Genomic DNA, 21,815 nt, shown 5'->3' on the forward strand with positions numbered 1-21,815 from the left:
TTTGATTTGGGGCACTTAAAGGAAGACTCAAGGTTTCATGGGTAATGGGTTTGGGTATTGGACAACAACAAGTCTGGCTGTATATATAATTGTCTGGACTGCTAGCATTCTAAATATTTGAAAAGTGTGGGCTAAGGCAACATTCCAAAAATTCAAAGGAATTATTATTGATTGCAATACTATGGCGTATCAGTGCTAGTCTGATCTTGTACATTGATTAATAAATGCTCCATTAGCGGATAATCACATGCCTAATTGGTCAACAATTAAGGGGTCGATTCATGGAATTAATGTGCGCCGAAAATTCCCGCGCAGAGGTGCCAAAACGTGCGATTCGCAGTAAAAGTGCGAAAATCGTAGTGCAAGTGCGAAAATTTGCAGGGAAACCAGCGCACATCGATTCATGGAAGTCTGTGCGCGAGAAAAACATTGGATGTGCGCTGAAAAAGTGCACCGCGCACGCCGGCGCACACGTCATCCAACAGCGTGCGCCACGGCCACTGCGAAATCGCACATAGCGCGGCGCACATCACAAAAGTAGGCGGAACATGGGGCGTAACACTCGGAATGGGGAACAACGCGTGAAAATATGGGCGTCACGGGGGAAGTACAGGAGGCAAGTACGTAGAACGCCCACACGCTTGCCTACAACCCGTATTCATGGAATCGAATAGGGCAAACCAGCGCACGGTCAAAGACGCGCACAGGGCCAAACAAGTACGCCACAAGAAAGCAGGCGGTAGCGTCCCTGCGCCTGAAAAAAATGTGCGCCAAAATTTGCCCTAACAAAAAGCACCCATATACAGCCATGATAAATGGTCCATACAGTGGCCCTCTAGGACAAACGAGGTGCAAGGGGATACCCACAAACACGGACACCCGCTGTGTGAAAAATAGCGTGTGCATGTGTTCCTGGGTGCGCGGGAAGTTCCACACGCGATTGGCCTGGGTACGTGTACTTCGGGGTGCGCGGGAAGTTCCACACGTGATTGGCCTGGGTATGTGTACTTCGGGGTGTGCAGGAAGTTCCACACGCGATTAGCCTGGGTACGTGTACTACGGGGTGCGTGGGAAGTTCCACACGCGATTAGCCTGGGTACGTGTGTTTCGGGGTGCGCGGGAAGTTCCACATGCGATTGGCCTGGGTACGTGTACTTCGGGATGCGCGGGAAGTTCCACACGCGATTGGCCTGGGTACGTGTATTCCGAGGTGCGCGGGAAGATTCACACGCGATTTCAGCAGGGTACTGTATTTCGGTGGTGCCGGGGAATGCTACACGTGATTTGGCCGTGTGGGTCCTCCCAGGTGTTCCCTCTACAGCCTCCACGGCCCCTGCAGGCAACCCACACCACAGGGGACTACCCTGCACCCCTGCTCATATCCCACAGGCAACCCATCCACCATGGCCATGCCCCCCAGACAACCCACATGTCACCTTGCAATACTGATCACCAACACATGTCTCCCAGCACCCCCACCCCCAGCATCAAGGGGCACCCTCCACCAGGCCCCCACTCATGTCTCCCATCACCCCCAACTCCCAGCAGTGCAGGGGCACCCTCCACCAGGCCCCCACATATGTCTCCCACCACCCTGTGAGAGACGGGTCTCAACGACCGGTGGGGGGTGTCTGTACTTCCGCTCCCTATATGGTGGAGGAGAGGCACAGGAGACCCCAGCCAAGATTCTCTATTCGGTAGCAATGGTCAAGCAATCAAGGCCTAGCTTCTCAGGAGGTGATGCAGGCTGGTTCTTAAGTACAGTGTATCCCCCAAGCCCCCACAAAGGAATATCCACACTCTGTATTGGTTAGAACACAGTCTATATATAATCAATAGTTAAGGTTATGTACATTCATCATGATAACTCACTTTGTGAGAGTGCAGGGGGACATGTGTGGGGGCCTGGTGGAGGGTGCCCCTGCACTGCTGGGGGGTGGTGGGAGACATGAGTGGGGGCCTGGTGGAGGCTGCCCCTGCACTGCTGGGGTGTGGGGGTGCAGGGAGACATGGGTTGGACATGAGTGGAGGCCTGGTGGAGGCTGCTCCTGCACTGCTGGGGGTGGGGGTGATGGGAGACATGAGTGGGGGCCTGGTGGAGGTTGCCCTTGCCCTGCAGGGGGTGGGGGTGATGGGAGACATGAGTGGGGGCCTGGTGGAGGCTGCCCCTGCACTGCTGGGTGTGGGGGTGCAGGGAGACATGAGTGGGGGCCTGGTGGATGGTGCCCCTGGATGCTGGGGGGTGGGGGTGCAGGGGGACATGAGTGGGGGCCTGGTGGAGGCTGCCCCTGCACTGCTGGGGGGTGGGGGTTATGGGAGACATGAGTGGGGGCCTGGTGGAGGGTGCCCCTGGATGCTGTGGGGTGGGGGTGGTGGGAGACATGAGTGGAGGCCTGGTGGAGGCTGTCCCTGCACTGCTGGGGGGTCGGGGTGATGGGAGACATGAGTGGGGGCCTCGTGGAGGCTGCCCCTGCACTGCTGGGGGGTGGAGGTGATGGTACACATGAGTGGGGGCATGGTGGAGGGTGCCCCTGGATGCTGGGGGGTGGGGGTGGTGGTAGACATGAGTGGGGCCCTGGTGGAGGGTGCCCCTGGATGCTGGGGGGTGGGTGTGATGGGAGACATGAGTGGGGGCCTGGTGGAGGGTGCCCCTGGATGCTGGAGGGGTGGGGTGGTGGGAGACATGAGTGGGGGCCTGGTGGAGGCTGCCCCTGCACTGCTGGGGGGTGGGGTGATGGGAGACATGAGTGGGGGCCTGGTGGAGGCTGCCCCTGCACTGCTGGGGGGTGGGGGTGCAGGGAGACATGAGTGGGGGCCTGGTGGAGGGTGCCCCTGGATGCTGGGGGGTGGGGGTGCAGGGGGACATGAGTGGGGGCCTGGTGGAGGCTGCCCATGCACTGCTGGGGGGTGGGGGTGATGGGAGACATGAGTGGGGGCCTGGTGGAGGCTGCCCCTGCACTGCTGGGGGGTGGGGGTGATGGGAGACATGAGTGGGGGCCTGGTGAAGGGTGCCCCTGGATGCTGGGGGGTAGGGGTGGTGGTAGACATGGTTGGGGCCTGGTGGAGGGTGCCCCTGCACTGCTGGGGGGTGGGGGTGATGGGAGACATGAGTGGGGGCCTGGTGGAGACTGCTCCTGCACTGCTGGGGGTGGGGGTGATGGGAGACATGAGTGGGGGCCTGGTGGAGGGTGCCCCTGGATGCTGGGGGATGGGGGTGGTGGGAGACATGAGTGGGGGCCTGGTGGAGGCTGCCCTTGCCCTGCAGGGGGTGGGGGTGATGGGAGACATGAGTGGGGGCCTGGTGGAGGCTGCCCCTGCACTGCTGGGTGTGGGGGTGCAGGGAGACATGAGTGGGGGCCTGGTGGATGGTGCCCCTGGATGCTGGGGGGTGGGGGTGCAGGGGGACATGAGTGGGGGCCTGGTGGAGGCTGCCCCTGCACTGCTGGGGGGTGGGGGTTATGGGAGACATGAGTGGGGGCCTGGTGGAGGGTGCCCCTGGATGCTGTGGGGTGGGGGTGGTGGGAGACATGAGTGGAGGCCTGGTGGAGGCTGTCCCTGCACTGCTGGGGGGTCGGGGTGATGGGAGACATGAGTGGGGGCCTCGTGGAGGCTGCCCCTGCACTGCTGGAGGGTGGAGGTGATGGTACACATGAGTGGGGGCATGGTGGAGGGTGCCCCTGGATGCTGGGGGGTGGGGGTGGTGGTAGACATGAGTGGGGCCTTGGTGGAGGGTGCCCCTGGATGCTGGGGGGTGGGGGTGCAGGGGGACATGAGTGGTGGCCTGGTGGAGGCTGCCCCTGCACTGCTGTGGGGTGGGTGTGATGGGAGACATGAGTGGGGGCCTGGTGGAGGGTGCCCCTGGATGCTGGAGGGGTGGGGTGGTGGGAGACATGAGTGGGGGCCTGGTGGAGGCTGCCCCTGCACTGCTGGGGGGTGGGGTGATGGGAGACATGAGTGGGGGCCTGGTGGAGGCTGCCCCTGCACTGCTGGGGGGTGGGGGTGCAGGGAGACATGAGTGGGGGCCTGGTGGAGGGTGCCCCTGGATGCTGGGGGGTGGGGGTGCAGGGGGACATGAGTGGGGGCCTGGTGGAGGCTGCCCATGCACTGCTGGGGGGTGGGGGTGATGGGAGACATGAGTGGGGGCCTGGTGGAGGCTGCCCCTGCACTGCTGGGGGGTGGGGGTGATGGGAGACATGAGTGGGGGCCTGGTGAAGGGTGCCCCTGGATGCTGGGGGGTGGGGGTGGTGGTAGACATGGTTGGGGCCTGGTGGAGGGTGCCCCTGCACTGCTGGGGGGTGGGGGTGATGGGAGACATGAGTGGGGGCCTGGTGGAGACTGCTCCTGCACTGATGGGGGTGGGGGTGATGGGAGACATGAGTGGGGGCCTGGTGGAGGGTGCCCCTGGATGCTGGGGGATGGGGATGGTGGGAGACATGAGTGGGGACCTGGTGGAGGCTGCCCTTGCCCTGCAGGGGGTGAGGGTGATGGGAGACATGAGTGGGGGCCTGGTGGAGGCTGCCCCTGCACTGCTGGGTGTGGGGGTGCAGGGAGACATGAGTGGGGGCCTGGTGGAGGGTGCCCATGGATGCTGGGGGGTGGGGGTGCAGGGGGACATGAGTGGGGGCCTGGTGGAGGCTGCCCCTGCACTGCTGGGGGGTGGGGGTTATGGGAGACATGAGTGGGGGCCTGGTGGAGGCTGTCCCTGCACTGCTGGGGGGTCGGTGTGATGGGAGACATGAGTGGGGGCCTTGTGGAGGCTGCCCCTGCACTCCTGGGGGGTTGAGGTGATGGTACACATGAGTGGGGGCATGGTGGAGGGTGCCCCTGGATGCTGGGGGGTGGGGGTGGTGGTAGACATGAGTGGGGCCCTGGTGGAGGGTGCCCCTGGATGCTGGGGGGTGGGGGTGCAGGGGGACATGAGTGGGGGCCTGGTGGAGGTTGCCCCTGCACTGCTGTGGGGTGGGGGTGATGGGAGACATGAGTGGGGGCCTGGTGGAGGGTGCCCCTGGATGCTGGAGGGGTGGGGTGGTGGGAGACATGAGTGGGGGCCTGGTGGAGGCTGCGCCTGCACTGCTGGGGGGTGGGGTGATGGGAGACATGAGTGGGGGCCTGGTGGAGGCTGCCCCTGCACTGCTGGGGGTTGGGGTGCAGGGAGACATGAGTGGGGGCCTGGTGGAGGGTGCCCCTGGATGCTGGGGGGTGGGGGTGCAGGGGGACATGAGTGGGGGCCTGGTGGAGGCTGCCCCTGCACTGCTGGGGGGTGGGGGTGATGGGAGACATGAGTGGGGGCCTGGTGGAGGCTGCCCCTGCACTGCTGGGGGGAGGGGGTGATGGGAGACATGAGTGGGGGCCTGGTGAAGGGTGCCCCTGGATGCTGGGGGGTGGGGGTGGTGGTAGACATGGTTGGGGCCTGGTGGAGGGTGCCCTTCACTGCTGGGAGGTGGGGGTGATGGGAGACATGAGTGGGGGCCTGGTGGAGGCTGCCCCTGCACTGCTGGGGGTGGGGGTGATGGGAGACATGAGTGGGGGCCTGGTGGAGGGTGCCCTTGGATGCTGGGGGGTGGGGGGAGACATGAGTGGGGGCCTGGTGGAGGCTGCCCCTGCACGGCTGGGGGGTGGGGGTGATGGGAGACATGAGTGTGGGCCTGGTGGAGGCTGCCCCGCACTGCCGGGGGTGGGGGTGATGGTAGACATGAGCGGGGGCCTGGTGGAGGGTGCCCCTGGATGCTGGGAGGTGGGGGTGGTGGTAGACATGAGTGGGGGCCTGGTGGAGGCTGCCCCTGCACTGCTCTGGGGTGGGGGTGGTGGTAGACATGAGTGGGGGCCTGGTGAGGCTGCCCCTGCACTTCTGGGGGGTGGGGGTGCAGGGAGACATGAGTTGGACATGAGTGGGGGCCTGGTGGAGGGTGCCCCTGGATGCTGGGGGGTGGGGGTGGTGGGAGACATGAGTGGGGGCCTGGTGGAGGCTGCCCCTGGATGCTGTGGGGTGGGGGTGCTGGGGGACATGTGTGGGGACCTGGTGGAGGGTGCCCCTGGATGCTGGGGTGTGGAGTGCAGGGGGACATGAGTGGGGGCCTGGTGGAGGCTGCCCCTGCACTGCTGGGGGGGTGAGGGTGCAGGGAGACATGAGTTGGACATGAGTGGGGGCCTGGTGGAGGGTGCCCATGGATGCTGGGGGGTGGGGGTGGTGGGAGACATGAGTGGGGGCCTGGTGGAGGGAGCCCCTGGATGCTGGGGGGTGGGGGTGGTGGGAGACATGAATGGGGCCTGGTGGAGGCTGCCCCTGCACTGCTGGGGGATGGGGGTGATGGTAGACTTGAATGGGCGCCTGGTGGAAGGTGCCCCTTGATGCTGGGGGGTGGGGGTTCAGGGGGACATGAGTGGGGGCCTGGTGGAGGCTGCCACTGCACTGCTGGGGGGTGGGGTGATGGGAGACATGAGTGAGGGCCTGGTGGAGGGTGCCCCTGGATGCTGGGGGGTGGGGGTGGTGGGAGACATGAATGGGGGCCTGGTGGAGGCTGCCCCTGCACTGCTGGGGGGTGGGGGTGCAGGGAGACATGAGTTGGACATGAGTGGGGGCCTGGTGGAGGGTGCCCCTGGATGCTGAGGGTGGGGGTGGTGGGAGACATGAGTGGGGACCTGGTGGAGGCTGCCCCTGGATGCTGTGGGGTGGGGGTGCAGGGGGACTTATGTGGGGGCCTGGTGGAGGGTGCCCCTGGATGCTGGGGGGTGGGGGTGCAGGGGGGCATGAGTGGGGGCCTGGTGGATGCTGCCCCTGCACTGCTGGTGGGTGGGGGTGCAGGGAGACATGAGTTGGACATGAGTGGGGGCCTGGTGGAGGGTGCCCCTGGATGCTGGGGGGTGGGGTGGTGGGAGACATGAGTGGGGGCCTGGTGGAGGGTGCCCCTGGATGCTGGGGGTGGGGGTGGTGGGAGACATGAGTGGGGGCCTGGTGGAGGCTGCCCCTGCACTGCTGGGGGGTGGGGTGATGGTAGACATGAGTGGGGGCCTGGTGGAGGGTGCCCCTGGATGCGGGGGGGTGGGGGTGCAGGGGGACATGAGTGGGGGCCTGGTGGAGGCTGCCCCTGCACTGCTGGGGGGTGGGTGTGATGGGAGACATGAGCGGGGGCCTGGTGGAGGGTGCCCCTGGATGCTGGGGGGTGGGAGGTGGTGGGAGACATGAGTGGGGGCCTGGTGGAGGCTGCCCCTGCACTGCTGGGGGGTGGGGGTGCAAGGAGACATGAGTTGGACATGAGTGGGGGCCTGGTGAAGGGTGCCCCTGGATGCTGGGGGATGTGGGTGGTGGGAGACATGAGTGGGGGCCTGGTGGAGGCTGCCCCTGGATGCTGTGGGGTGGTGGTGCATGGGGACATGTTTGTGGGCCTGGTGGAGGGTAGCCCTGGATGCTGGGGGGTGGGGGTGCAGGGGGACATGAGTGGGGGCCTGGTGGAGGCTGCCCCTGCACTGCTGGGGGGTGGGGGTGATGGGAGACATGAGTGGGGGCCTGGTGGAGTCTGCCCCTGGATGCTGGGGGGTGGGGGTGGTGGGAGACATGAGTGGGGGCCTGGTGGAGGCTGCCCCTGCACTGCTGGGGGTTGGGGGTGATGGGAGACATGAGTGGGGGCCTGGTGGAGGGTGTCCCTGGTGGGTGGGGGTGCAGGGGGACATGCGCTGGTGGGCAGTAGTGCAAGGTGACATGTGGGTTGGCTGGGGGGCATGGTCATGGTGGATGGGGTACCTGCGGGACATGTGCAGGGTAGGACCCTGTGGTGTGGGCCACCTGCAGGGGTCATGGAGGGGGTAGAGGGAACACCTGGGAGGACCCACACGTGCAATTCACGTGTGGTGCTCCCTGCGCACCCCTGGAATACACGTACCCTGATGGAATCGCGTGTGATACTTCCTGCGCACCCCTGAAATACACGTACCCTGCTGCTTTTGCGTGTGATACTTCCTGCGCACCCCTGGAATACACGTACCCTGCTGCTTTTGCGTGTGATACTTCCTGCGCACCCCTGGAATACACGTACCCTGCTGCTTTTGCGTGTGATACTTCCCGCGCACCCCTAGAATACACGTGCCCTGATGGAATCGGTGTGTTACTTCCCACGCACCCCTGATGTACACGTATTCAGGACAATCGCGTGTGAAACTTCCCGCGAACCACTGAAATACACGTTCCCCGCTTGGCGTTTGCTGTTTGGCAGCCCTTTGAACTGGTCCAGGGTTAGCGCAGCCCTTTGCGATGATTTGGGGATTTTGAAGGCTTTTCCTTGCGCGAGGTCGTTCTTGGGGGCGTAACTGGCGTTGCTGCAGGGTCGCTGCGCCACTCTGCGCCACGGCTGGTTTCGGAGGATAAAATCCATGAATACGCTGTGCGATGAAAAGGATTTTTTCGCACGCGGCTGGCGCAGTGTACCTCACAGGGACACTGTGCGCCAGCCGCGTGCGCCACTTTTGTGTGAATTTCTATGAATTACCCTGTTAATGTCTTCATTAACATACAGATTTGGTTTTATTTTTCCCTGTGTCAGTAGAACACAATATCGCTTTAGTTTTTTTTAGAACGTTCATCTCTATACCTTTAACTGTACAGAGCACAGCAAGCAGTTGTATTTGTTTATTAAGCCTGGCAGGCATCTTTGAGATCGGGACAACATGGTCTAGGCAGCACAATATTCTGAGCCTGCCTTGTCCTTCTATTGGATCCTCTGATGCTAGTGCTGTTAATGTAAAATGAAAAAAAGGTGTGGGGTTAGGACACAACCGCAGCTGTTACTTTTCTGAATAAGAAAGTGTTTTGTGACCTGAGCACCTAAGCCTCATCTTATTTCTGCCAATAATGAGTTGTGCTGGTCAACAAGTAGAAGATACTACCCCCATCAGAAATTCAACCAAAGAAATGATTAGTCATGAAACACCCCCATCACCATCGAAGAAATGAGTATGGCAATCACATCACTTCCATAAGGGATAGCATTAGGACTACAATGCCAACATGTGTCCAAACTTTCTCTAAGCTGGTATCCCTTGTTCTATCACATCTATACAGGAGCCTGTTGGAGGGTTCAGAGTAAACTGATTATTTTTTTAAGCCTTCAACGATTGTCTTCCCAAAATCTGGCAGAGCTGTTTCCTAGCTTCAAATCTTGCTGCATTTCATTAATCAGTAATAACTGTAAGATGTCTGCAAAAATATTACTCAGTAGAACATATCAGGCTCTATCCACTCTCGAGCCCCCGAACTGCATGGCGTTTGTTAAAGAAATACTAATATGAGGCTTCCCTGTGGTATTATCCCAACATTCAGAGATGGTGGTTCTGGGGTCAGGTGTCATATGGTCAGCCCGAAGATCAACCCAGGATGGCTCTTGTATGTCCCCTGAGCACTATGGCAGCCTCAGGCAGCTGTAACAAGTGCCTCTAGTGGTGTTGTGCTGAGCATGGTGTTCCTCTCAGTCCAGTTCAAGCCCAAGTAAAGGCATCGGACAGCAATGCTGCAAGAAATAACGGGAGCGTATTAATGATCAAACACCAATCACCTGAGGGACTACCATCTCAAACAGGGAAGTCACAGAATACTCAAATCACAGAAGACCATAGGACATGAAAGAACACAATTGAGCTCAGGTACCTGCAAAGCTAAAGCAAAGTAGAGGCACATACAACAACCGGCCAGGCAGCTGGGCTTCCACAAACTAATCTGCCCAACATGCAAAATAAGAACACATAACAGAGAACATGTGTGGGATGAGGTTGTCTGAATCATTCTGAGCAATCAGTTCATAACTGCTCATAATCTTGATCATACAAAGACAACACACATTGGTCCCAATTCAGCGAAGGCAAATCAAAGCCTCAATTGATGTTGGTCTGCCATGAGGTTATGTCAAGCAGGACTAGTATTTGGGAATTCCAGAACTTAAATTGACTATTGCAGATAGCTGAGAGGGTGACACTGCAAGGACTAGAACATCAAAGATTGCTAGTGGAAACAAGAGATACAGGAGAATAATGGCAAATAGGAAACCCAGAAGGTAACTGGCAGCTAAAGATCATCAGCTTCCAAACCACCTCTTGCAGATGGGGGATGGACACTGCAGGCTACCATCATAAAACATTCGGACAGACATAAAACGTTCAACCAAGGCATTAACCAGAACTAACAGGCACCCACCACAACTTACTGATATAGAGAACAAGGGTCAGGGGTTTATTACCACTGTCAAAATGACTTTATTCTATATTGATAAGGAGGGAATAGATTAACACCTGACATTTCTCTCAATTGACATTGTCAACAAAATAAACAGTGTTCAAAGTTGGGATCAAAAAAATACATGCTGGGTTATTCCCTGCAGGATTTCTTGGTTCTAAAACCTAGACCTATAGTCTGCCACTACCTATGGCCAAGGCTAGTATCCCAGTGCAGGCTAATATTCTGTGGTGTTTCTATTGCCCTCTCTTGGTGTCAGACTGAATTATGAGTCGCTCTTGAATTTTAATGAATTGTACTGATGAATGAGTTCTCCTGGTTCACCATAACTCTATGTACTCATAATCACCTTGACAGGGATCAAGGGCCAGCAGATCCTTATAAACAAATATTAAACCCCAGGTTTCTCTTTCTCTGTCCCCACTTCCACAGAAGCAGCTGTTGATTAATCTACACCAGCTCTGCGCTTACCTTTTAGGGTGTATCAGCACACCAGTCTGTAGGACAGCTCGGTCTTGCCTCTTTCTCTTCCCCTTTTTAGATAACCATTCCTTAATATCCACACTCTTCCCCCATCCCTAATTGCACTTTTATTCTCCTCTTGGAGGTTTGTCTTCTAATTCCTCCTTTACTACACCCTTCCTTTCTTACACTGCCTTCTTTCTTGGGAAAATGGGCTCAACATCCACTAAGCACATCCCCTCTTGATCATGTTGTGATCTTTTTCTTACTTGTTCTTGGTACAGGACTCACACCTTTCTTGAGGGGCTCTTCTTTATTATGTTTGCTTAGCTTTTTTAGACTTCCCCCTTTTGTATCACAGCATCTCTGTCCGCACTTTGTTTTTTCTTTGCTTTCTGAATGTATCCACTACACACCAGTTAACCAATGCTTTCCACCTCCTTCCCTAGTTAAGATTTCGTATAGGTACCATGTTGCAACTGTGAATAACAGGGGTTACCTCCTGTACTTTGTTTCCATCCTTCCTATTTTTCCTCTGTCGGCCAAACATCCCTTTACTTTCTACTCGTCTTTATTTTTCATAATCCTTTCTTCCAACCTGCTTCCTCTTCTCTGTCTTTTCCTGCCTTCTGCATGATATCTCCTTGTTGCTTCCCCACCTCTTCGCTCTTCAATCTCCTCCTTGGCCTTTACTCATTTCTCTCCTCACTGGCCACTTTGCCTCATTGTGTCCCAAGCACTCGCTCCTTGCCATATAGCAATGCTGTCTATTTCTGACCCTTTCTCCCAGTCCCTCTTTGTCCCTTCTTTTATCCCATCTGCTTCTTTCTTGCATGTGCTCCTGCATTTTTTCTTCCAACCTTTCAATTTGCTTTCCATCCAACCCGCCTTTCTCCCATCTACACAACTCCATCAACCTTTATCTCTGCTGCTGTTTTTCTCATTCCTTTCTCTCTCTTCCTCCAATTCCTCTTTATTTGACCTCCCAGCTTCTCAGTGGTTCCACCTCTCCCTGTTCTACCTTCTCTCCCACTCCTGGCCCTTCAAGCTTTTCCTTTAGTTGCGTCCCTCCTTCTCTTTGCTCTCATTCCTCAGCCACTCCAAACCTTTCATCTCCTGCTTCCCTCCTCTCCACCATGGCTTAATCCATTCACTTATAAACCCTTCCCCTACATCTGCTGTGATTTGCTACCCCTAATGTGCTCTTCCCTTTATATAATTTGTCCAGAGTATCCACTTCGACAGTATGCCCAAGCCATCAAAATAGATCTGAATCAGGCATAGGTGTAGGATTGCTGACTCCAGCCCCTTTGCAACACTGCCACCCGCCCCCCAATTTTGTCTTTTACTTTACTTTAATCAATTTGTATCACGCAGCCTTGAACCCTGAGGCGTGAGGGTGCAGACACAGACAGAGACAAAATAACTACAACATCAGCAACATAAAACATACAATTATAAAATTAGAGAGAATGGGGACAAACATGATTAAAAGAAGTCCAATCAGCCAATGATAACCACGATCAGGATAGCCGTGAGCCAAGAAGGGTGCTACCAAGATAGCCAATGAGCAGTAAGAAGGAGCAACATGGAATACAACACCTTACCGTATTAAATTACAGTACGAGGCTCCCCTAGGGATGTATTTACAGCATCTTAAAAAAAGCCGGCAAAGAGCTACCCCCACAGCCGACTAAGACACAGTCCGAGTTAGGTTGACTACACCAGTCACTAAATTCCAGTCTGCACAAAATCAACAGATAAGCCATTCTGACTACCCCCGGTCCGGTACTCTGTCATAGCCAAGCAAGTACTTTAAAACGTAGGGCTTGTTTGGATTCTTTTCCTTCCAGCTTCGGGATGTTAGTAATAACAATGTTCCTTTGGTCCATAATGAAATCAAAAATACTAGAGTCAGTTAAATTAAGCATCTGCGATTTTTTCTGTTGAAGAGTCAGTTGGGGTAACTTCTTGGATTTAACTCTAACCACTGCAAGTTGTTTAGTTGCATGTTGGCTAGGTGTAGGTGCCAAGGGAGGTAATTCCAGTAATGGGTTTATGAGGTCACCTTGAGGCGATTGACTCACTCTTCAGTGACTAATATTGGCCCCTTGGCCCTTAAGGAGTACTTGCTGGTAGGACCAGTTTGCGTATCCTGATCTATTGTATCCCTTTGCGGATTTACTTGGCAAGCATGGTTTACTTTGGAAGGCAATGACGATGCAGCCAATCTAGAGGGCGCAACTGTCTGAGGGACCAGGAATGCTTTAGATTGCCGTAGATCGAGATCCCAGTCTTTGAAAGTGTCCACTAGAACACCCAGCTCAAAAGGGCTGGAGCATAGAAGGAGGTCTTTGGCGATACTAGCCATGAGAAGGGGCCATTATTAAAGTTGGTTAGATACATCAGGGGAATAGGATAACTCACCAGAATCCACCACCTCGGTTCCCCCCATGCCCTCTTGCAAACCAGTGTCACCCAAGTACCCAAAACCTGGGTCTGACGGCCCACCCCCTCCACGCTTTTCACTTAATGCCATGGCAGCCAGCAGTGACTTGTGTGAGGAACTTGAACAGTGTATCAAAAGGGAACATCTTAACATCTTTGAAGTTGATGGTGGTGCCCTCACAGCCACCTCACGTTCTCATAGCTGTGCCATCTCTGCACCATCACCCAGTGCGGTGTGGTTGCTACCTCCCCGTTACCAGATCTTCTCTGGAGGATCCACTGCCTCTCCAGATTCCGCTCCAGGACCTTTCTGGTAAGATCAAGGCATCCGGAAACTTCCAACTTTGCGGGATGCGCAGGATTGGTTCATGCTCTTCCCTCCACAGTGTCACTATTCAGCTGATCTTGCTTCATTTTAACCCCACTGGTTCTCAGGCATGTTGACTGTCCAGACCAGATGGCAGCAGGGGAGGTGTCATTACAACTCCATGCCTTTAGGGTTAACCAGTATACTACATGCACATCATTCTTGATTCCTGGCTTGTCATCACACAACCCAATAGCTCCCAAAGGAAGACACAATTGAATGTATTAATGTGTCACCCTTCTCACCTGCCTCATTTCCCAACAGAGATGGCAACCTCCAAGAAGCACAAAAGCTGATATAATAAAACCGTTAAGTGATGATTCAATGGCAAAACTCACTTCAGATCTACTAATATCAGTCCCTAGAGGGGCGTGGCATAGTCATTGTCAAAATTTAGGAAGCAAAAGCACTATTTTGGTAGGCTAGTTATCCAGACATTAAACAAAAGACCTTGAACCTCTCTAAGAGACATTAGAAACCACAGCACTGTGGATCCATATCACCAATAGCTTTCAGATTGAAGATATGTGCAATGACATCAGATTGAAGCAGATCAATACTTGAAAACGAGGACTAGACCCCAGCTCTCTGATAACAATAAAGACTTGCCATTCCTCTCAATCATGTCTCTAAAACACACCCCCATCCTGCAGAATGACATTCCTGCATTCTGACTAATGAAAGAAACATCTAAGGGAGCAAACATCATCCGACCAGCAATTGGGTCCAGTCTGTGTTTGTGGATGATTCCTGCGCATCCAGGATTAAAGAGCAGCAGCCTCCACCCAAACTGGGCCCACGACACAGCAGGGGCTCAGCGGGAACCTGACCAACAGCTGCCTGCACTCAACCTGAACTCAAGTCATAGCAACCCCATAACCTGGCAGGGTGTTGGGAGGTGGACTGCATGGGCTGGCAGGGATCGCAGGCCTGTAATGATGTTACTCCTAAAACACAACAGAAGTGGTTGTCTACAGCAGGAGAAAGAAACAAACAGGGGGTGTCTTGGCAATCCATCTTGTTACCTCACCCGATGGTGTGGGCAGGACAGGGCACTAAAAAAGTAACAGTTGCTCCAGTCTCACAGTCCATACAAACTGAGCGATCCATCTCTGTTTCTATCGAATGTGATGAGGGGTGTGTCTCTGTATGCATGTGTTTGTGTTTCCTGACTATATTTCAATTATGTTAAATTGAAACTGATGTTCAAATATTTGCTGAATTTATCATGGCAACTCCTTTTGAAAATAGTGAATTATGGGCGCAACTCAGTTTGTATGGACTGTGATGAGCGGCCAGTGTGTGCGTGTTTGTGTTGCTACACCAGTTATGTTGCATTGAGAACTGATTTTCAAATAGGTTCTGAATGTATTGTCATGGGTTTTGATCCATGTTGAATCAATAGACTGGGTAGATGTGGGGATGAGCTGTCGCCGCCCATTATTCTATCCCAGAACAAACTAAATCAATAGACTGGGTGGATGTGGGGATGAGCTATCGCCGCCCACATTCACGCCAGAATAGGAGAACTGCGCAGTTGGCAGGAGACCACTCCAAAGATACAACCTTCTTGTGGGGAATTCATTTTCTTAATCCCAAAAATGGTTGCATTACCAGTACTCACCACTATCAGAAAGCCGGCGTTTTAAAACCACCAGACTTTTGTGTAAAACTGAACAAATGAAACAAAACCAGAACAAGGAAAGACTTGCTAAGAGGTGGATACAATGTAAAACTATATTCTGAAATGACTTGAAGGAAGTAATTATGTAATGTATAGGTAAAAATTGTCAGTTTGATTTGAATGTAGAAAACTGGGAACAAAAAGTGACATTTAGCTGAAACCTGGCTTAATGAAACTGAATTCTGCCTCACAACTACCCCCGACAGGAGTTGATACTGGATCAACAGCTGTGTTCCCAGGCCTGGCTGCCAGACCTGGCTGCATCCTGAGGTCACATGGCCCTGTTGATTAGATTAGGGGTGGAGCAGCTGGGGACTACAGGGAGTTGAACAAAGGCCTGTCCTGGACTCAGGCAAATGTTATATTGGGGGTGTCGTAAAAGTGGCTTCCTCTTAGGGGAAACTGGTAGGGGTAGTGCCTCTGCTAGCAGCTGAGCTTGGGGGAAGTGGATAAACCAGTTATTCCACCCTGTCATGTGGGAAGCCACACCCCTTTTTGACCAGGGCATAATTTTAAAAAGATAGATAACTCAAAGTGCAGACTTGTCAGATTTATATAAGTAATATTATTATTTTTGTGATTTTTCTGCGAACATTTTGAGATGCATTAGGACCCTGTGGTGTATTCTGGGGGGTTGCTAGTGGAAAATAAGGTCTCACTCCAAATGTCTGCATGTTAAAAATCTGACACTTCATCAATTAATGTCCATACTCTTTGGGCACATGTGTGTAAATTTGGGTAAATGTCCGATATTTCAAAACCAGTTAAAAAGCGCAAAATGTTGTCATTTTTTAATGCAAGCCCACAGGAAGATCAGAGGCGGACAAGCATGGACCATAAGGAATATATAATGTGCACATGTAATTTCAACAAATTGTATATCTGGGAAGGATGTATTTGAATCAAATATAGATTTGTGGGCAAACTGACAAGGGGCGGTTCCTCTGACCATAAAACCTACAGCATCACTCTGACTCACATTTCCTTCCCCCAATCATGGGAGAGGGGAGAATTGGGCCAATGACAAGTAGAGAGGGGCAGGCTGAGCTACGCCTAGGCACACACCCATTTTCAAAACACATAAAAAGAGACTGCTGGGACAGGTAGAGACATTCAATTCCATTTGCTGCGGAGCATGCTGACCGACGACTTCACATCCAGAGATCCAAACTTCAAATCCATCAATCTCCAAAGACCAGAACTTTACTTCAGAACTTAAAGCAAGGGCCTAAACCCACAAACTGAGAACTCTTCTCAGCAGGCCTCAGCAACCTTAAAATCATTTGCGAACTATTCCACAGCCGGGCGAGCTGTTTGAATTCTTTTGCCAAGAACAATTGCCAGAGACCAGACCAGAGATCCAGAGTGACCCAGACCGCTGTGAGCAGAACCAGAGTGCTGACCCAGATCGCTGTGAAGTTCCGAGACCAGAACCGGAGTCCAGTCCAAAACCTGACCAGATCCGTATGCGAGACCTATTTCAAATTTATATTGTGAGTACCTAGCAGAACTGTGCAGAACCAATCTCTTAGTTAAAATAATCTAATCCAAACTATTTTAACCTAAGTAGAACAGCCTCCTAGAAATCGTGTCATCTGTCATTTGTAAAGCTGCACAACTGTCACCTGTCAATTCTGAAGCTGCAAGCTGTCACCTGTCATTTTGAGTTTACTTTAAATCTGAAAAACTACCTTTATTTAATCGTCCGTATCTCTGGAACCGTTTGGGATAGGAACGACATTTAACTTTCCTATGAAAGCTTAGAATCTCAGCTTTCCAACCAACCTAGAACCGACCTGCTAGTCCTTATACCTTTGCCATAATCACGATTCACACACTCGCAAATTTTACCGCGATTTGCGATTTGGTTAAAAATCCAGCCACGTGTAACCATCCGCAGCCATTTCTTTCTTTGATAAAAATTTGTTTGCCCCTTATCACCATCTCTGAATCATTGCTAAAGTGAGCCTGAGCTCATCCCAAGTATCTCTCACTCACCCTGAACCTCCTAAAGGGAAATAAAAGCATTTTCAGCATATTTCTCACTTCATTGCCACCACATTCAAAGCACTTGGGCCTGTGTTTTAAAACTCATACCTGTTTTCTCTAAGCTTGCGGGGGTGGGAATTGAATTTCGTATTGTATTTGATTGCATTCCTGAGAACTGTGTGTGTTACTTCCATCTCCTTCCATTTCTTACATTGCATAGGGGAGAGGGGTGAATTGCCAGAGAAAAAGTGATTATCTTATCTTTTGCTAAAATCATATCAAGTATTTCTGTACTGCATTTTATTGCTCATTGCTTTTCCCTTGAAATCATAAAAGTATTTTTGCTACTTTATCCATCCTATACCAACTCCTCATTGATTATAAAGAAGTGTGCTAGTGTTAGATTACCCATTGTTGATTAACATTATATTTATAAGGGCGATATCGATTATTAATTATTATAAAAGCGTGGTATCTATATTTTGTTTTATTTCCCAAATAAACCTTTTAAACTTGCAAAATGGAACTACTTCTTGGCTCAGTGGGGTCAGGGGGATTTTAAGAGAGGGGTGTTATATAGGGGTAGTCATCCAGAACTCATGAACTGGATATAAAGATATATCAATAAGGGTTTCCATTCAGTATCCCAGACTAGGCATTGACTTAGCTGTAGTGTTGAATTGAATCTTCTTACAGTATCGTGTCAAATCCTTTTGAAAATAGTGATTTGTGGGTGCAAACCTGGGTCACTTCACTTACTGATTTCATGACAACTTCTATTGTGGTTCTCTTTTGTTAGCAGTGTGGATTCACATTGAGGATGTAATCCGTACATTCTGTCTCTCTTAGCTTCCAAGCTCTGTGTGCAGTGAGAGCTGCATCCCAGGATACAGGAAAGCTGCTCGCAAGGGACAGCCAGCCTGCTGTTTTGACTGCGTTCCTTGCTCCGAAGGGGAGATGTCCAATGAAACAGGTAGGACATAGAAAGAAAAGTGATAATAATAATTATAATAATCATAACTACAGTAACTATTGATATACACCACACTGCACAAACCGCCTATAGATTGTTCTCACTATACACTGCCCTTCATCAATATGTTGATCACGCCTTGTTACCGTTGTTTTTACTGCACTGCCTTATTTTGAGTTTGGAAGAAAAGTGCAGGCAGGAAGCTCGAGGTGAATCCTCTACTTTTCCTCCAAAAATCTGCATATTTACTGCTGCAAAATTACCGCTCATAGTAAATCTGGCAACATCCCCATGGAGTCCATGGGGACATTGGGATTTACATCATCCTACCATCATTGGCAATCCCGTATTAAGCCAGTGTTAGGGAGAATTCTCCAGAATGGCTAATTTCCCTTACCTAATGAGTCCCTCAGCAGCTTTGCTGGATTTCTGGGATTTTTTCTTTACCTGGTAAGAGTGTGAGCCTTTTTTTTTCCCACTCTTAGATGTGTTTTGCTGTGTGTGTTTAACATTTTTTGTGTTCAAAGACTTTGGAGCCTCAGCTACTCCACAGGCATCATCTTTTACTGTGTGTTACACAGCACCTAGAGTGCAGTGACACAGGGTTGTCTTTTATGCTTCCCAACTCAGACTCCATTTTCTGGGACTGACTATGTCTCCCAGAACATATAAAGTATTGGAAAGGGTTAATACTCATCCCTTTTTGTCTGTTTCTCTTGGAGCTTTGTTTTGCTCCCTTCCATCAAGACTTGGCGGGTGGCAGAGGTAACTACCCTATTTTTTCTACCACGGTTATCTTAAATAACATTGGTATTGTTTTAGGCTATCTTGGTAGCCTCGAACTTAAACCCGCTGTACCATATATGTTTTATTTAGGTTCCGGCTAGGTTTATTCGCCATTTCTTTTTGAAAATGTCTTTCTCTTGTTTTACTCTGCGCGCCAAACCAGGTTTGGTTCCTTCGTTCACTGTCTTTTCATGGCCTTCAACGCAGAAGCCCTCCTTTGGCGCCTGTATGTCTGGGGGGAACAGGGTTTGAGGGAGGGGTTTAGGACTCCCTGCACAGGGTCTCCATGGAGACCCATGTTGCACTCTAAACTGATTGGCTAGGGTGACTGTCCCGGCGGGACAGCCACCCTGCTGTGTGATTGACAGCCAGGCTGTGTGAATGGGGGAAAACTGCATAAAAAGCAGGTTTCTGGGTCTGAAAAGGCAGAGTCACCACTGGAACGAAAGAACCGATGAGGAGGTGAAGGAAGAGGACCCCTACCACAACTGAACTGCCCAGTGAAGCCTTGCTACAGGTCTGAATCCTCGAACTCCAACGACAGAGAAGATCCTCCAGGAATCTTCTTCCCCTGAGCTGGTGGGACCAACCAGTTCATCCAAACTGCAAGCCAGGACTCCCTCCTCTGGTCGAATTCACTGTACAGAGCTACAGTGGGCCGGATAGCTATGAAGGTCAGACCCTTTTTGGGTTTTAAGGAGCGCACCTTTTATTAATTGCTTTGCTCTGCTGCTGCTTTCTTCCCTGGGCAGTGCAGGACCCTCCAGTCTTCCTACTTCATTTCAGTCTGAGAGTCACTTCAGGAACTGTGAGCCTGCAGGAACTGGCAGGAACGTCCGCCTCAGCTACAGCTTCTTCTCCGTTTAAAGGTACTGTGCAAATCCGGTTGTTCATTTCGTTCAGCTGCAGCAAAAGTGTGTGAAATCTTTCTCCAATCCGAGGGCTTGTCCTTCTCTACTCTTTAAACTAACTTTTCTGCCGACCAACTTACTCTGGAAGACTTAACCGCAAACTACCCTGAGCTGTGTGATCCTGAGCAAAAGACTGTTGTCCTATTGATTTTGGCCCTAAGCCTTTCTGATTTGATTCCATCACTGTAGTTCCTCTTTCTAGATTGCCCTGCTTACTGGGTTACTGTTGGTGTTGTTCAATCTCTGCCTAACTTTGTCTTTCCCTCCACTTTAAATTTCTGGAGTGCCATTTTGCTCCCACTTCATTTGTTAGCTTAACTTGTCTGGAACCTAATGGGAGTGGTGTGGTGTATTAAGTGTGTGATTTTTAAACTGCTTTACTTTAGTGAAATGTTATACAACTGATGTGTAAATACATGTATATTCTTTTACTCAGAAACCTTGAGTCAGTGTTTGCTTGAATCATAGTAATTGCTGTCCTTTGTGTAACTATTGATACTGCTCACTTGCTCTTGAGATAAGTCTGGCTGCTCAGCCATCGCTAACACTTTTACTGTGTAGTACAGGCTTGTACCAAAGGTGAATTTGTACTGTCACTTGTAGTCTTAATTGTGTGTGGTGTTCCCAAAGGGTACTGCATATAATTCTGCCTAACAGCCAGCAGGGGTGGTGGTAACAGCAAATGATGTTGGTGGTAATTCTGCAGGTTCTCTGCCAAATTATCGTCAAAGACAAAAGAACCAAACATTGAAATGGAAACTGTACAATGATGCATCATAAGACATTGGGCCTCACTGTAAGTATGGTGGTAAGGTAACAATGGTGCCGGTAGGGCTACCGGCACCGTTGCTACCGTACTGCCATACTACAAGCTGTGCTCGCGGGTGCCGCTCTGGCTGCCAGGTCAGACCTGGCGGGCTGACAGGCACCCGCGAGCACAGCAAGTCAGATGCATCGGCACCATTCTAAACGGTACTGGTTCATCCAACGTCCCTATTCTGATTTCAGCCCTTTGGGGCTCAAATGGGAATGGGGATGTACCTGGCCCAGCACCTGCGAAAGGGCAATTGCCGGTTTTTACCTTCAAGGCTACCTCCAACCTCGTAATGAGGCCCATTGTGTACTTTTTAGTACAAACTTGTGGAAAAATACCTCATAGAATGTGAGCATGTGGTGTGTTTCAGGGAGAATGTCATTCAAAATGAAACAACAACAGACAACAGTCTGTCACAGTCTCTATAGGAATAGCCCTAGCATCCAAGAGCACACTTATGCACTTTGCTTTGGAGAATGCTCAGCGAAATTGACGTGCCTCTTTTTTCACATGAATTATACTAAAAATGTATTTCCAACTTTATAAAATGTGTGTGCATGTGTGCATGTGTGCACGTGTGCGTGTGCGCTCGTGCATGCATCAGAGCGCGTTTTGAAGGATAGATGGATGGATGGGCAGATAGATCGACGGTTAGTCTGAATGCCAATGAGATGAATAGCAGTAAGCTGGTGGCTTGATTTGCATTTTTGCACTTATTGTATGTATGTGGGATATTAAAGGGCTTTTAGGATCAGAATGCACATTTGGAGAAAAAAAAAACAGAGAAATCAAAATACCAATATGAGCAGGAGTATGAATGATCATAACATTACCACTCAATACAATTAATCAAGTGTCTAATTCATACTTAATTGAGTGTAATAATTGTCACTCTTCAAAATTATCTGGCGAATGTGATATGATCCAAGGGTCACTGAAAGGCAAAGAAGTAGGACATATTTGTGTTTTAGGCATAGGAAGATCAAAAAACACATATTCATGCAATTATTATTAGACTTTGTAGAGCGGAGAGAAATCTGTACGCCATGGCAAGGATGGCAGAGAAGAGTCCAGGAGAGCCGGTTAAGTTGGAAAAGTCAGGTGAAAGATATGTGTCCCGGGAGGATAGCACAGCGGCAGCGTGCGCGTCTTGGAAGCAAGACGA

The sequence above is a fragment of the Ambystoma mexicanum genome, chromosome 1p (assembly GCF_040938575.1).
Source record: "Ambystoma mexicanum isolate Mex_15411 chromosome 1p, UKY_AmexF1_1, whole genome shotgun sequence".
NCBI classification, from domain to species: Eukaryota; Metazoa; Chordata; class Amphibia; order Caudata; family Ambystomatidae; genus Ambystoma; species Ambystoma mexicanum.